Below are 17,027 nucleotides of genomic sequence, written 5' to 3'. Positions count from 1 at the left end.
GATCCATACACCACTCTGGTCAGAATCCTTGCTGTTCGCTAACGCACTATGCTGGTTTTCTCATGGTGCGTCTCTACCAATATATGTATAAAAAGTAAAACGGTTTCGTTTCGCCAGTTACATATTTTCGACTTTTTTCTCGGTCTGACTAAAGTTGTAAGTTTGTCTGACTTAATGTCCAGCATTTTTGCCAAGGAGTGATAATTAATGCACCTCTAAAATACACTAGCTGCAGAACTGACATTCTGAGGTGCATCTGTGGTGCATGTTTGTGTTGTTTTCTTTCACAAAAGTCTCATGAAAACCACAGCTATCTGATACGGACTAAATCAGTGTGTATAATAATTCATGACAGACACTGCCCAAAACCTTTAAAAAGAAATCTTAAAAGCTGAATGATTTGGAGAAAAACCTTATATTATTTATTCATAGTAAAACATTTTCGATGTAATTTATGTTGTCGTTTTCCTCACAAACAATCAAAACTATTCGTTAAAGACTGAATCAGTGTGTATGTAAACAATGACTGGCAGTGAAAAAGGATTAATTTTGAAACCAAAGCCGAATATTAAAAAAAATGCAAAAAAGTTCTTATAGTTTATATTAACAATTCCTCAGTTGTCACTTTCTTTGCAATATTTTAAACATTGATTAGCAGCCACCATCAGCGCTTTGAGCGCTTTGATATAATAATAGTCCAGTGAATGTTACTTCGATGTATAAATTTATGGGGTTGATTTTCACGCCAAAATTAGCTTGGTCTAAAGCGCAATCAAAGCTTGCTGCACAGGCTCGAAAATCTATTTATGCTATAAAGGCTTATCAGAAATCTTTTGGTGCATTCTCACATAATGAATATTTTAAGCTGTTCGATTCAATGGTTAAACCCATACTTACTTATGGGGCTGAAATATATGGAACAGAAGTATGTCACATATTGGAGCAGGTTCAAATTCAATATTGTAAGCAGTTTTTGGGAGTAAATAATTACGTAAACGATAGTGTTGCCCTTGGTGAATGTGGCAGATTACCTTTGTGCATTGATCATCATGTAAAATGTATTAAGTACTGGTGTAAATTACTTGCCATGTCTGACGCACGATATCCCAAAAATAATTGTTATATTATGTTGAAAAGGCACGATGAAATAGGAAGACAGAATTGGGCTAGCGCTGTCAAAAATTTGTTGTATCGCTATGGCTTTGGTTTTGTATAGCTAAGTCAAGAGGTCGGTGATGTTAGCAATTTTATTTGTGTCTTTAAACAAAGATTAATTGACTGTATGAATCAAATGTGGCATGATAATATTCATAGCTCGACTCGTTGTGATACATACAAACATTTTAAAACTTGTTTAAATCCCGAAAGGTATTTGTGCTTGAACTTACCATTTTATGTTAGAAAATCACTTGCAAGATTTAGATGTTCTAGCCATAAATTTGCTATTGAGACTGGTCGCCATTTTGCAATTCCAAGAGAAGATCGAATATGTAGCTACTGTTTCATTAATTTTGATATTGAATGCATAGAAGATGAATTCCACGTATTTTTTAAATGTTACAAATATAGGCAAGAAAGACAAATTTTTGGGAAAGCAAGGACAAAACACTTCTCTTAAGTTCGATTTTTATCTCACACAGACCCTCGGGTAAGGGAATTCCCGTGTTATACAGACACAAATAGTCTATATCCAAACATATCTCTATGGTACGGTGTCCAGTTAGGGTCACCGTTGTTTCTCACCTCTGCTCGGAAGATTGTTTTGAACAATAGTGCTATTAGAGTGACTTTACTGTTTCTCCGAAAGTTTTCGTATTATCCAACCATCGTCCCATCAACCTAAGTGGGGGAGGGGGGGGGGGGGTGTGCTTTGGGCTTTAGACAGATATTGACAGTCATTCAACAATGTATCTTAACGATGCCACCTTATGGGGAAACGTGTGCATTTACCAAATGCAGTTTATATACTAAACAAAATCTGTAAAATGGCCCCTTTCTAGCATGTAATTGTCGTCTTAGGACAAATTAAATAAGACATAGATATACATACATGCATATTTCGTATATTATTGAAGAGTTTGATGTTTAACACAAAGAGCTACTAACAGCGTACACAATTGTGCCTTAGTTCTCATGAATTCGAGTAAGCGCATTTTCTCAGCTACAGTTCCTTGTCATGAACATTTTAGAAAGAAGAAAGTGCTTTAATGGTGGCGGCAGATGTTTAAACAGTTTAAAATGTTTAAAATATCAGGTTTTCAGTTATTTTGTACATGCTTTTGCACCAAATCAAGTATCAATTGCTTCATCAAATGATGGAAAAAATAACCATATATGTCATTTTAATTGGAATTAATGTTAGAGTTTTAATACATAGCTTATGTATTTTCTACAGTACAATATTAACATATAGAGTTATAAAGACAATCAAACAAATTTCATTTGATGACACAGTTAAAATTTTTTTTAAGGCAAAAGCTATTCGCAAAACAAACAGCGTCAATGACAGCATTATATCAAATGACGGAACAAGTAAGTCTTGTTATATGTCATTTACAGAGTAATAAAGACAATTAAACAAATTTTATTGGATGATACAGTTCGAAAAAAATACAGTGTGATTATTCAAACAATTATTTTCAAATCTTTATGAAAATATCATTATTAAAGTATGTAGATGTAATTGGTTTTTTATTTATTAAAATTTTCTTAAATAGCTTTGTGACCAGAATAATCCGACTGACAAATGTAACCGAAAGTGTCTATGGAAAATAGTTAATATGATGATCTCATCTATATGAATATTTTGCAATACAGTCTACATACCGATCAATTTAAACACAAACGTAATTTAATGATTTCACATTTTCATCAGTTTATTTTTACTCATCCAACATACAATAATGAGGTAACAAATAGGAATGCGTTTAATTTTCAGCATTTCATTTCATTTTAGTCTGATACTACGTCCAACTCAGTCACGTCCGAAGACTGGCGTAATCATTAGTGATTAAAATATGAACATAAAATATAAGCTACACAGTATGAAAAACGAAAGAAATATTATAATTTGCTGTAGGTAATACATTCATCTCGGAACAGAAATGTTATTTGACATGTTCTGCATAAAACACTATAGAAATACAGCAAATAAAGATACAGCATTTAGCACAGTATGAAGTCGTACTTGATCTGTTCACCAAAGTTTATTCCAGGTGTTCGTGAAGGAACAAGTTTTTACACATGGAATGTATGTGAATAGTTCTCTCCCAATATTTGTTTTGACGTCACCAATTGCGAAAAACAAATCGATAATGTAGGCCAGCGGGTGACTTACTTCGGGAACTACGAAGTGCTCATGACCTGATAAGTCGTGTATTTCACAAGACAATCTCAAGAATAAATAAATTTGCTATTTAGATTTTTTTCTTTTCGCCATTAAATCATCATGTTGCTTGCAATCATGTCTGAAAGACTGAAGTACCTAAATTACGCCTATTTTTAAAAGTGATGCTTGTGACGGACCGTCAAGGGAGGTAATTAGAGTCACGAATTGGGACTAGGTACTAGCGGCTCGTCCAATATGGTTTTCTCAGCTGGGTACTCGTCCAAATATATCTTCGTATTTTACAGTACAATGTTAAATAACTTTTTATTTTATACCTATTTTATTGTAGTTTAAATTAAAATGATCACTAAATATTATATTTCTGCCTTTTCTGTATTTTCCTGATTTCAAGTCGCATAATCAAACCATGTATATAAAACACCCACTTCACCCGATTTACAAACGGAACATCTTCACGCGTTTCGGGCTTTATCGTATGTTTAACATGGGACTGTTGAACCGTCCAAATAAGGAAAATACAGGATTTTTGTACGCACGTGCGTCCAATACGGTAATATATTGTACGGTCACGTGGTGCAAATAAACGTTCATGATTGGATAAACAAAAGAGATAAAGAGGTAATAAGAGATAAAAGGGTAATATGTTGTACTATTGAACAGAAAGAATAGATATAGAATAAATATTTAATATATACCAGTTAAGCTCATATCAATCATATGGATTACTTCATATTGCAGAGAGTGTCCCAATCACACAGAGTCCAAAGCAAATAACTTCTACAGCACTTTTCACTTCATGTTAAAATCTCAATGTTACATTTTCCATTTATACAGTATCAAATGATTTATCGACCTGAAAAAATAAATCATCCAAAACATTTACTAGGACGTTTTTCTCGGATTTAGCATGATATCATAGAGCACATTTACACATTTTCAAAGTATTTACTTTTCAGTAGGAAAAATCGCTTTTGAACAACTAATTGTCTTAAATTCATTGCACTAGGTATTAAATGTGTCTAGGCAAAATACATCTCGATATCAAGATCATATTCGGCGTCCTATTTGAAAGTTGTTGTGTCATTCTTGTAAGGAGTTTACTTTAAAACATTGATATCAGTTACATTAAGGTTGATTTTTTTTTTATTATTTAATTAATTTGTATGAAATTGATGGGCTCTAATATCTTCATTTAATATCCTTAAGCCAGCCGGTATAATAATTAAAGTTAAAACAACTGAATGTGCATATATTCGCTATGCACATGTAATGTAATCTCTGAAATATAATATTCCTGAAGTACATTTTTGTTTTTTTATTCGCACTGGTACCAACGCATTTTTGTGGATTTTTTTTAAAAAAAAAAAAAAAAAAGAAGAACACCTTGCCTCTCTCGCCACAACACTAACTTTTGCTAATGGTAATGTACATCGGTGGCATTAAAAAATTCTTATAGACGTATAGTTGAAAATATAAATTATAAAATATATGTTTATAATGTGAGATAGCACGTCTGCTGCCTGACGGTGTTAGCTTCAGTTTGGTCCGGTCCATAGCGGTATGGTTTGTTTAGTTATATGGTTTGTTATATTTGCTGTATTGTGAACTTGTAATTAAGTGCTGAATTTTTATCAAATGATCATTACAATCATATTTAGAACAGAAATCATATTTAGATCTTTGTTCATCAGGAGCATATATCGATATTCTATGGTGGTATTTCGAGATTCTTTCTGGAATAAAGAATCTCAAAAACATATCCTAAATCAAGATATTTGGTCTGACATCTGAATAGTATAAGAGCTATTGTTGTAGAAATGTTCAAATAATAATAATAACAATCAAACGCATGCGTAGCAAAAGGTGACACTCGACAGATCATGTGATGATACGTTCAGCAAATACGCGAAAACATGATTTTGAAAAATACTAATGTCACACTTTCGAATTGTATTTTCGAGCTTTTGCATGGCATTATTGTAATTATCTTCCTTCAACCTATGGGCAAAATTACTATATTACGACGCAAAAGTGCGGCATCAATATCGCACAATCATACCGTCGTAATATTAGGACGATAGTGCGATAATTCGATGCAAAAATGAAAAAAAAAAGACATCGCACTGTCGTACTTACGTGATATCGCTCGTAAGAGGTAGAAGGTATGACAGTGCGATACATAGATACGAAATTCCGAAAAGACGATGCGAATATGCGATATTCACATCGTGTTATCTCGTTTTCGAATCATATTATCGCGTCAAAGCATATGAAACATATCCAAAATAAGTGAATTATTATAAATACCGCGTATGCGGCAGTTCAGCTATGCGGTACCTCAGACCATGCATTCAAAACTTCAATATTTAAAACAGTTTGTTGATTAGTTAAGTTTCTTTACATGCAAAAGTGAATTGTTCTCTAACTGAATACCTCGAGGTCTTATAATTATTGCCCAAAATGTGAAGTTACTGTAAATACAAAAATATCAGCCAGTATAATAGGTAAACGAGTAAAAGACAAGAAAATGATTACAATGTATATCTATGTCAAACAATTTTACTATTTATTACACTATAAAATTATTTAGGAAACTTTACACCAAAATAGGTGGCAGCTTCAGCATCGAAGTTATTATGAATAGATAAGTTTCAACAGAAAGTTAATATTTACTCTTTTAAACTAGTCTAGTTATTCATAATCAAAAATGCTAAATCATTAAAATAGTGAAATAAATATCGTGTATGATAATTACATTTTCTGTTCGAATGCACCAGGGACCTCCGTTGCTAAGTGGCTACGAATAGTTTATCTCTCACCATTGCGGAGTCGAATCTCACTTAGGCACCATAATTCATCATGAGAGAAAGCAATGCACTGGCTTTTCGAATTTAGGTGGTTTTATCCGGGTGCCAGCCCGTGCCTGAAATAATGCCTGACGGTGCAACATGGGTCTTCATATAATACCAAGGTGTTTCTCTAAACACAACAGGAAAAATGCTCCAATTCATCCACTTTATCATAGCAATAACAATTCATAATTTCCAGTTTCCTCTTTTTCTAAATACTTAATCAGGTTTTTTTTACTTATCTTCCAGTGTGATATTTATACGAAAGATATTATGAAGCTATTCATTAGAACAAAATATGTAAAATGCCATATCATTTACACATTACAGACACTGAGGCATCGTCTGCAAGTACAACCAACACAACAACAACTCGAGCTACTATTGTTACATTTTGGTGTTTGTGTGTTATGTAGATTTGAATTATCTATTACTGCCCATGAACAGACTCGATCAAACCGATTCTGCAATTTTTACCGTTCTCGGTGCTTCTGAAAGATCTTCTTTCCAGATTTATTAACTACTTATTTGTAAGTCATCATACTGAAACATATCTTATTACTGTGTTAGTGATTTTCACAATCTAAATGAGTATTCAAAAAGTCTTACTCAAAATATATCTGTATTCTTGAACGTGTGACATAGACCGATCTTTATTTCTTTATATTATTACCAAAGAACAAGGTCCCATTATTAAAAATTCAACATTTGCTTGTTATGTAAAGCCAATAGTTCCTTTGGTTTCCTGGAGAAGTCATGCATATGATCTAGAACAAAATATAATCTGGGGACCTCCTTTGCTAAGTGACTACTAATCAATTGTCTCTCCAGGGGTTCAAAAGCTCGCTTTGGGTTTGCAATTCATCATTAGAGGATCGAAGCATTTCAACTGACATTCAGAATGTCGGTGGATTTATCCTGATACTAGATAACACCTAGAGTTAAACATTAACTTATCATGACAATTAGCAATTTATGATTTCCAGCTATCTCTTCTTTCTACATACTTAAAAAAACTATTATTTACTCAACTTCCGCTGTACTATTGACAGCAGGAAAGATGAATATTAATAATCTATTCATTAGAATAAAACATATAAAATTTAATATCATTTGCACATTACAGCCACACAGTATCCGTCAGCAGTTACAACTCAAATCACAGTTACTACATCAAGTAATGGAACAAAAGGTCCTTGTTACATGTCATGTTATTGTTATTTTTGTGATTATGTATGAACTAGTTTACACAACTGACTGACGCGTCATCGAAGTTATGTGCTTTATCATACTTTATTGCTGTGTTAATGATTTATTGAAATGTATATATTTTTTGCGTGAAACAATTTACAGAGAACTAGAGAAATGCTTTTAGAAAGGAATAACGCAATCGAATAATCCGATCCACACTACGTATGAAAACTAGTCACAGTGATAAAAACATTTGTATATGAAACATTCTTGAAATAAACTTTATCACAGCATTACGTACTATATCAGTCAAATAAGATACGAGTTCATATTATCAAAGAAAAAATACTAATCATAGAAAATTCATTGGTGAGAACATGAATACTAATGCTTTCTACAAATTTTATGCTAAAGCAGAAATATTACATATTGTATTTCAAATCAATCTTGTAAAAGATTATTACATTTGATTTCAAATGAGTATTTAAAAAAGTCTTATTGAAATATATTTGTAACTTTGAACGTGTAGCGTAGATCTTCATTTCTTGACATTATTACCAAAAACAAGTTCCCACTATGAAATTCTCGGCATTTGTTCGTTTAAATATCAAAAGTGCTTTGTTTTTAATTCTTGACAGAAAAACAAACAATTATTCATTATGGATCTCCGTGGCTGAGAGACTGCGAATCACTTGTCTCTCACCTGTGGTGGTTCGAAACATTGCTTCGGATTTAGAATTGAGAGGAAGCATTCCAGCTGGCTTCATGGAGGTCGGTGGTTTTACCCAGATGCCAGCCCGTGCCTGAAATAACACCCGAAGGTCTTAATAAACTTCCATCATAATGTTTAAATGCGAAAAGATAATATCAAACTGTGCATTAGAATTATACATGTAAATTGTCAATTCATTTCTCATTACAGCCACCACGCTTACGCCAACTGGTACAACAAACACAACAATTCAAACTACAAAAACTACAACAAGTAAAATAGGTAAGCTTTGTAATGTGCCATTTTATTGTGTGTATTTGTGTGTGTCTGTTTTACAAGTTAAGACTGAATGACATATGCTTATATTTTTGCGTGCAACCATTACATTCTCGCATATCAGAGGTCTACCGTGGTTCCCCGGATGTTCGTCTCGGGATTTTGACAAACATCTGATGGATGAGAATGCCATTTACAAGAGATATAGCTCAAGCGACGAATGTGATCCACTCTTGTAATAGACTTTATCAGTGTACTACGTACTAGATTAGTCAAATAGTTGACGAGTTTCACTTTACTAAAGAAAAAAAAACACACGACATAAATACTAAAATACCGAATCATAGGACATTTACTGATAAGATTACGAATATTTATTCCTTCTTTCAATTTCATGTAAAGACTGAAATATCTCGTATTTTAATTCAAGTATATCTTTTTTTTACATTTCTTTTTATTGGGATATATCTGTGCCTTTGAACAGGTATCGTAGATCTTCATTTCTAGACATTATTACAAAAGATCAAGATACCAATGCATTATTCTCACCATTTGTTTGTTAAAAATCTCAAAAGTGTCTTTGGTTTCTTACAGAAGTCACGCTACTTGTCTTAATCTCAAAAGATACAAAATATAAAAACAGAAATATATATCTATACAATACATTACATTTGCTTGGGTTCGAGTATCCGTTTTCATTCCATCAGACAGAGAAAATTGAGATTCATTATGAAAACTGCATATTAAGTTTATCATACCAAATTTATAAAACAAAAAAAGAAAGAAAGAAAAAAAAACCCAGGCATATTGTTTTCATGGTGGAATATCCACCTCAGTGCTAACGTAATCATATACAGAGTTTCAAAATATCAGCCAAACCTTGCTGCAAAAAGTCTACAAAAAGTGATCAAAAGTAGTATTACCTCTTTCACCAAACAATCTTTTCACATAATCACACTGTCGATCTAATTTGTATGTAATAGGCAAGAAAATGATCTATCATGTATGCCTATTAATGACAACTTTTTCACAAGTCTCGGGACAGCATGGATAAAACACTTCTTTTACATTTCTTGGGCTTTGGACATATATTGAATATTTATTTACCAATCTATCTTAATGAAACCGCCTTATGGGGAAACATGTGTTTTTACTAACTGCAGTTTATTTAGTAAATAAAGTCTGCAAAATGGTCCCTTTTAATCAGATAACAGTCGTTTAAGGACAAATTAGATAAGTTTCGTATATTCTGTTTGATGTTTAACACAAAGAACTACAGTAACCTATCGCTTACACAATTGTGCCATAGCTCTCATGATATCGAGCAAGCGCATCTTCTAGGCTACATTTCCTTGTCGTAAATATTTCAGAAAGAAAAAATGCTTTTAGAATTTTACTTTATAAATAATGGTGACATCAGGAGATGTTTTACCATTCTAAATATATTCAGTAGTGGTTGAGTATTAGATATTAGTAAAATCAAATATTTGTTCAACACAAATATAAAACATTGGACTAAAGTGAAACTGGTTTAAACAACACAACCATCCAACCAAACAAAAAAGAATAAGTTCAAATAAAAACATTTATTATATTTGATACAATTAAGATAAAAACATAGTATGTATACATAACAATCTTGTCTTGCTTCATAGGAATAAAACCTGAAACGTAAAAATGATTCTGAAATAATTTCAGACAATATATATATTTGTTTTTATCCCGATATCTTTTAAAGCTCAGAGATCTCATTACGTTCTTAATATTAGAGATGGTACCTAAGGCAACGACAACAACAACAAATCAAGTGCAAAACTGAAGCGCATATCGCTTATCCCACGCTTACATACGCCGTCCAGTAAATACGGGATCTCTTACAGCGGAACTGGCTTCGTTATTTTGATGGATTAGCTAAAGGTGATTGTCATTTCTGTTTAACTAACACAGCCATTTTATTTATACTAAAGAAGTCTGTATTATATTACCAGAAGTTTCTGTAACGACAGATTCCGCAAGGTAAATGCGATTCCGTACGTCTCGGTCAATATGAAAATTAAGTACATTTGTAAACACAAGGTGCGTGTCATAAAAATGTGAAATAACTTCTTTCGGCACAGTTTTTATATGGTTTTGGTGTGATCATCAGACAGAATATACATTTTTCTATCGCTCTGTTTTTAACTTGTACATTTTGAGGCATTGATTATTCTTGGCAAATGAATTTTGTAAATTGTTGAAGGATTCGATGTCGTAAAATTCTTTTAGTCTATATATATTTTTTTTCTCACGAAAAATGTTTTCTTGCCTACGATCATACCATACCTATAAATTATCGGCAGTAATGAATTAAAAAATTGTCTTTGAATTATTTCGTTCGAAAATGAAAGATAATGCTCAACTATTTTGTTTGAATGATTATTCATAGATCTTGAAGTAAACTATATTTTGGGAAAAAACATCCGAATCTGTGCATACTTTGTCCACATAACTAAATAGTCCTAGAAGAGGTATCTCTCTCTGGCTTCACTTTTCCAAGTAGGACCAAAATTTTCGGATTGAATATTGCCTTTCACCATGAAAAATGAAGTATGAAAGTTAAACCATTATATAATTGAGGTACTCCGGTATTAAAATTTCAACAGAAAATAGTATCAGATGTAATTTGAATTTTTAGGTACCATCTCTATTAATAATATTCAAAATTTTAGGAAAACGAAAATATTATCATTAAAATCTTTAATAGCAATGTCGTTCATTTTCTTCGAAATATGAAAGAAGGACTCAATAAATTTCAGCTGGACTCACTGGAACGCTTGTCAATAAAGTACTTTGGACTATGTTATTTCAAAGCGTCTTTTTAGCCGCTGAATTAAATCATTGAAACGTTTGTTTGTCTAGGGGAATTAGAAATGAAAAACATCGACCGGGTGATTCACATCTTGATAGCGTTCGAAATGAAGTATCCAAAATTAATTCCTGTTACTCTATGGACATTTTACATGGAAATATAATAAATACGTTGAACAAACTTTATTACCCACACCGTCTTTGTTGATTATGCGTATATTTTTGAGAAGAAAAGGGACGTAATTTCATAAAGTAATTTGAATAGAATCAGGATTTATCTCTATGAACAAACACTTAGGATCTGACAAGTACAAACATGTGGGCCGCAAAAATGTTTGGAACGAAAGGCATCCATGTGCATCCGTTACGTGACTTCTGGTTTTATGATTTTTTTGTAATAACTGCCACGATGTGATGAATTTACTTTCCATTGCTGAAGATGTTTTGTTGTATCAAGATGATTCTTTTATCAAATATTGTGTTAATTCTCACTGAATTACAGATGAAAATGTTGTTTATTTTGTCGATGGAATGAACATTATTTAATTAACGAAAGAAAGGACTGCGCTACTGCTGAAAACTTACATTGTCGGCGTGAACTAATGTTCGGTCTTAAACCATAACACACATATAAACATATAGAAATACTACGTATCATCCAGTAAGAGGCTGCAAAAGTATAACCTAATGAATTGTAAACTTCATGTAAAATTTAAAATAGCAATGTCCATTTTTAGAGACGTTCATTGCCTAAAAGGGATATATTTGAGACTTTGACGTTTGCTTACCAGTATGAACCAACAATCATCCGGCACTATAGATTCTCAATCTTAAGAATACGTTTGGTTTATACTAGTTATCTTTCCTTGGTCACTGGCTCCAAACAAAACAAAAACAATAAACAGAACTCCGATCAGGGCTAAGACTGAAAAAAGAAATAAAGCATGTTATATAAAATCTTTAAATAATAACTATTTCATAAGCACCATAAAAATGTATTAAGGACTGACTGATTAGCTTGAGCGTTCATCTGTGAAAAGGAGTTTAATTCTAAAAATCTTTCAAATTGCTGAAGCGATATTGAAGGGGAAACGTACACAAATCCTATGAAAAATCTTGTTAAAAACTTTACATAGTTTGGAAAATATTTCTATTTTACATTACATAGCTCTACTTTCATTTTTTTAATTTCCAAAACATGACTTAAACACTCTGTGTGGATATATCTCTAAGACGATAAATGTCTGAAAAAAAACTGATAAAAGCAGATCTGTGTTCATATTTAACTATGTATGATTGTAAATTAAGATACTCTAGAAATTAAAAAAAAGCTTAATTTAGCTTTGTATATCGTATAATTTATACGTGCACAATGGTATTTGATATGCTTATATACACACTGCGTAACTAACATAGAGTTGAAAGATCTAGTTGTTTAGAATGTTAATAGTACCGTGCTGTTGTGCGTCGCTAAGCAAGGTTTAAAAACAATGTGCCTCAAGTGATATTTTATACTGATGATATCTTTATCGAAGCTTTTACGATTTGTTTCTCAAAATAAAAGTATGAACAATCTCTTTGAAATATTATTAACAGAAACAGAACGAAAACTAATTTAATTGTGCACTGTCATATACCAAACTGAAAATAACACATACGTTTTACGATTGCCTAACATAAAATAGTAATATCTCAGAGTATTGTAACACGAATTTCTCAGATGTATACTAATTATATCAAATATATATAGATACGAAAATATATTACAGAAATGTATACCTATTCCGAGTATACGTTTTTACAACGAAGAATTAGAAGTTCATAAAATTAGTGTAAAAATCAGTCTATGTTTCTTTGGCACAAATGAAACTGTTGAAACTGAAATGCAGTTTGACATAAAGGAATCATACAGACAATGAGCACACATTTTCTTCATTAACTGCATTCCACTTTTGAAATATGAATATTTAGATGTTTATTAAATATGAGAAATATATGTGCCAGCAGTGAAATCGTTCAGAGAATTTACATTAACACCAATGTATTTGATCAATTACTTACATCCACCATTCATTGACTGTTCTTGGCGTCCATAGCTAGGGTAGTACGAGGAGTAGTAGTTACATAACACTGTCTGAAGTCCCAACAGACAGACCAGGCCTAACAGTGACACCGTGGACAACTTCATTCTGACGTCCCTGGTACTGTTAAATAAAATATTTTTTTGAAGATTATTTTCACTAGTAGAGTTGGGGAAATAATAATTTCGATTTATATTACATTTCAGGTAAGTATAAAATAAAAGATTCTACAGAATTCGTACATATTGTTGGTGCAATAAAAATATAGATGCAAACTCGGGTCCTTGAAAGGACGATGGTGTAATAATAATAATAATAATAATAATAATAATAATAATACCATATCAATTTATAAGAGGTAGCACATGAAGATATAGATCAGTTCAAAGAACAAATGATACATCTTAATATTAAATGTGGCCTTCTTGAAAACAACAACAACAAAACACACTATTTACACTATCACATAAGCTTTTTTTTAACGTCGCATAAAATCAATATACAAAACGTGCAAGCTCTAACAGGGGCTAATTTTATCCCCTGGTACAACCATTTTAATACTAATTACATTGAACTCTAAATGATGCAGCCTTGCTGTTTGATATAGTTGACGCTAAACGATGAAAAACCGAGGCCAAACTTATACAAAATTCACTCTTAATCATATAACATAGTTTAAATAGTTCATAAGATACAAATTTTACATAGGGGCTTATAAACACTTTTTAGTTCTTTTGCACGGAATCTTGTTAGTGCTACTTTAATTTTCGACTCATCAACAATTGACAATGCGATAATTACCACATAATCGCATTGTCTCAAAACATATACATGCGAGAGCAAGTTAACAACTTTCATGAGGATTTTAGGGCGATTAAGTATCGTTATAATCGTCGCATGTCATTATTGAATCGGGAAAGTGAAATGTCGCTTAAATGATGATACACGCCTGGTAAACTACAGAGCTACCTCTTTAAGAGGTATACGGTAAACTGCTCCGTTGCAACTTCCCGGATAGTCTTTTATGGTTGGGTTTAACGTCGCACCGACACGATTATAGGTCATATGGCGACTTTCCAGCTTTAGTGGTGGAGGAAGACCCCAGGTGCCCCTCCGTGCATTATTTCATCACGAGCGGGCACCTGGGTAGAACCACCGACCTTCCGCAAGCCAGTTGGATGGCTTCCTAATATAAAGAATTCAACGCCCCGAGTGAGGCTCGAACCCACATCGATGAGGGGGCAAGTGATTTGAAGTCAGCGACCTTAACCCCTAGGCCACGGTAGCCCTTTCCCAGATAGTGCACGTCGCGATAAAAGAACATCAACAAAGGTGAGTGTCATCATATCTTTTGCATTTTTGCATCGCCTACCATTCCCCAATTTTTGATATTCGATACACTGCTTGTAAAACTGCAAAAAATATGATGACACTCACCTTTGTTGATGTACTTTTATCGCGGCGTACACTACCTCAGACGTTGCGACAGAGCAGTTTACCGTTTACCTCTTAAAGAGGTAGCTCTGTAGTTTACCAAGCGTGTGATACATAGTGGCGAGAATTAGTAAAACCTCACACGGACGCATTGTCGCTCAGTGTTAGGAATTATTTCTTACTAAAGCACCGTGGATAAAATTTTCCCATACATCGCTAAAAGATATTTGTTTAGGTGTATTGATATAAAAGAAAGAATTATATCGATTAATTTGCCCGAAAATGTTATCCCAAGCAACAGCGCGTCATTACGAGGTTTTACTAAATCTCGCCGATTGTGAACTTTGTTTCGGATATTTTCAAATTTCAAATGTGAAAATTTAGAAAGACATGCAAAGATTAAAACAAAAACCAAACGAGGATTATTAAATCACGCATGTAATCACGTTTTCGAACGAGGTGACGGGGCGATAATTATTGCATTTTTTGTCGCGTGTTGGTGAGGCTAGAATGAAAGCGGCACGAACAGTATACCGTACTTTTAACTCTGTTTACAAAATTATTATCCTATTTTTTGAACAACTTTGTCATAGGAAAACTTATATGAGCCACTCCATGAGAAAATCAACATAATGGCTTTGTGACCAGCATGGATCCAGACCAGCCTGCACATCCGCGAAGTCAGGTCAGGATCCATGCTATTCGCTGACGGTTTGTCTAATTGCAATAGGTTTTGAAAGGGTACAACATGTATCCTTACCAGACTGCGCGCACTATGTTGGTTTTCTCATGGCGCGGCTCAGTTATATAGTTCTGTATATTCCCTGTTAGTAAAATATCAATATGACTACAAATTTATTTTCCCTAAAGTCTTTGCTAGCATATGTAAAGTAAGCAATAGTAATTTGTAATATCTGTGATGTTGATTATGCATTTTAGAGGCTAATTTTGGCGGTACTGGCACACGGTTGTTGCAAGTCGTCAAAACACATTTCCTTGGCAGACATAAAGACAGCAGGAATCAAATTGAAACAAAAATAAGAATTTAAAAGTTTTATATAACGTTTCATGTTAATATCTTCAATAATTCAAAATTATTTTAGTTCTGCTTGTACGGTTATATAGTTTATGGTTATAATATTTCAATTGCGATGTCTTGTTTTTCACATAGACATTGTACTTAACGGTGCACATGTCGATGCGTCGCACTCATGTGATTCTTCTATTAGTTCAAAGAAGCGAAACCACCGTGTATCATTTGACAAGATGTAGATTGTTCAATGGAATTTTTTGCACTTAAACACATGATTATATTTTATTCGTCAATGCTTTTAAAAAGCAGTCCAACTTTCAGGCTTTATAAATGACTTTTAACCTTTAGCCTGCTGGCGGCAAGTGCTTTTGCTTTTGCGACCAGTGCAGGCCAAGATCAGCCTGCATGTCCGTGCCGTTTGATCACGGTCTGCACTGTTTGCTATTCTGTCAATAAATTTTCAGTGAATACCCCTTTTAATAATAAACTGCCTAAAATGAACGATGGACCAATCCATTTTAGAAACTAAGCAGGGTGAAGGTTAAGTTGTTAATGTGCAACCGATGGCGCAGTTGCCGTTCTGATACTTATTGATTCTAATCCTGGGTTATACAAACTTGAATAGAGCTGCAGATATCGAACAATTGAAAATCTTTAATTTTTTGAACAGACACACGAGCAATTGCTATCTTCGACATTACAGAAAAAATGAATTGATAACATTTTTTCAGTATCATTTATTAATCTAAACACTACATTTCCGCATATAGCTTACTACCTTTATTCTGAATGACTTTCACGCCGCAAGTGAACTGAATTTTGAAAGTTTTGACACAAATAGCCGTTTGCTTGTTCATTGTTCAGTGAAATCTTTTGCACTGATACACACGATTATATTTTTATGAGTCAATTCTTTAAAAACAGTCCAACTTTCAGGCTTTATATATGACTTTCAGTTTAGTACAAAAAAAATGTACTGTACAGCGGATACCGCAGTTGACGATCTGATACTTACTGATTTTTATATGTGATTATTCAAAGTTGAAAAGTGCTGGGGATAACGAAAACTTCGATTTAACCGAATGAAAATGTTTCAGCTGGTAAAAACTTTTTTTAAAAAACCGGTTTATATAATGGAAAGGCAAATGCAATAAAAACATGAAAGTCTGTTCACAAGTAAGAAGGCGAAAGTGTCATGCTGTTTATTTTTGCAAGAATTTTGCATGCCATAGTAACTGTTTACATTTACATTGTT

Source organism: Mercenaria mercenaria, chromosome 10 (assembly GCF_021730395.1).
Source record: "Mercenaria mercenaria strain notata chromosome 10, MADL_Memer_1, whole genome shotgun sequence".
NCBI lineage: Eukaryota > Metazoa > Mollusca > Bivalvia > Venerida > Veneridae > Mercenaria > Mercenaria mercenaria.
Note: the sequence above shows the minus strand (reverse complement) of the source record.